Source organism: Cricetulus griseus, chromosome 2 (genome assembly GCF_003668045.3).
Source record: "Cricetulus griseus strain 17A/GY chromosome 2, alternate assembly CriGri-PICRH-1.0, whole genome shotgun sequence".
Classification (NCBI taxonomy): domain Eukaryota; kingdom Metazoa; phylum Chordata; class Mammalia; order Rodentia; family Cricetidae; genus Cricetulus; species Cricetulus griseus.
The window spans coordinates 17563118-17564062 of NC_048595.1; positions in this window are offsets into that span (position 1 = coordinate 17563118).

Consider the following 945-nt stretch of genomic DNA (forward strand, 5'->3'; position numbering starts at 1 on the left):
ACAACCTAAGTTCAGTTCTTGGAACCCATATGGTAGAAGGAGAGAACCGATTCCCTCAAGGTGTCCTTTGACCTTCACACGTTTGTGTGCACAGCCACACAAGTAAGTAAATAGAATTACAAAGCAAAACCCACAATCTATAACTTGTATGTGACCTGATGTGTTTCGGGCAGTGACCACTGGCATTGTATGTCATGACTGCATGTGTGTGGTGGCAAGTGCTAAGGCAGTAACTCATGCAACACGGTGACCATTGCAGAAAACACCTCAGATCTGTTGGATGCCAGACACTTTGCTGTTGACAATTTTTTTGGGGGGGGTGGGGAGACAGGGTTTCTCTGTGTAGCTTTGTAGACCAGGCTGGTCTTGAACTCGCAGAGATCCGCCTGCCTCTGCCTTCCAAGTGCTGGGACTAAAAAGGTGTGTGCCAACTCCCGGCTACTGTTGCCATTTTTTTTTTTTTTACAACTCCCTCCATTCAGTTATGTGACTCCCCCATACCGGGTCATCACCACAGTTTAAGATGCTGGAATTTAAGAGGGGTGGGGACTTGGCCTAAGGTTCAGAGGTGGGAATGTGGGACCCCAGACCCTATGGGAATTTGGCTTCTCAGAGAAACTGAGGCTGGAATATCAGATAATACTCAGGGAGGCCACCCCCATCTGCTGATGGTTTTATGTATCAGGACAGGGGCTGACCCATGCTTCCCTCCTTTAGACTTCACATAAAGCAGTAGGTGGGGGGGGCAGACAGACAGACAGACAAACCTACACCTGACTCTGTAAATTGCTCTTCACATTTGGAGTGCTGTGTTATCACATGCTGAGGAGCCTGCTTCCTGGGCTGGACTGGGTCCCAAACTGTCCTTGAGCAATGACTCATAGGGCTGACTCATTTAGATATAGACGGAACTGTGGGTCTGTGTCCTATAAAGCAAATGAGATC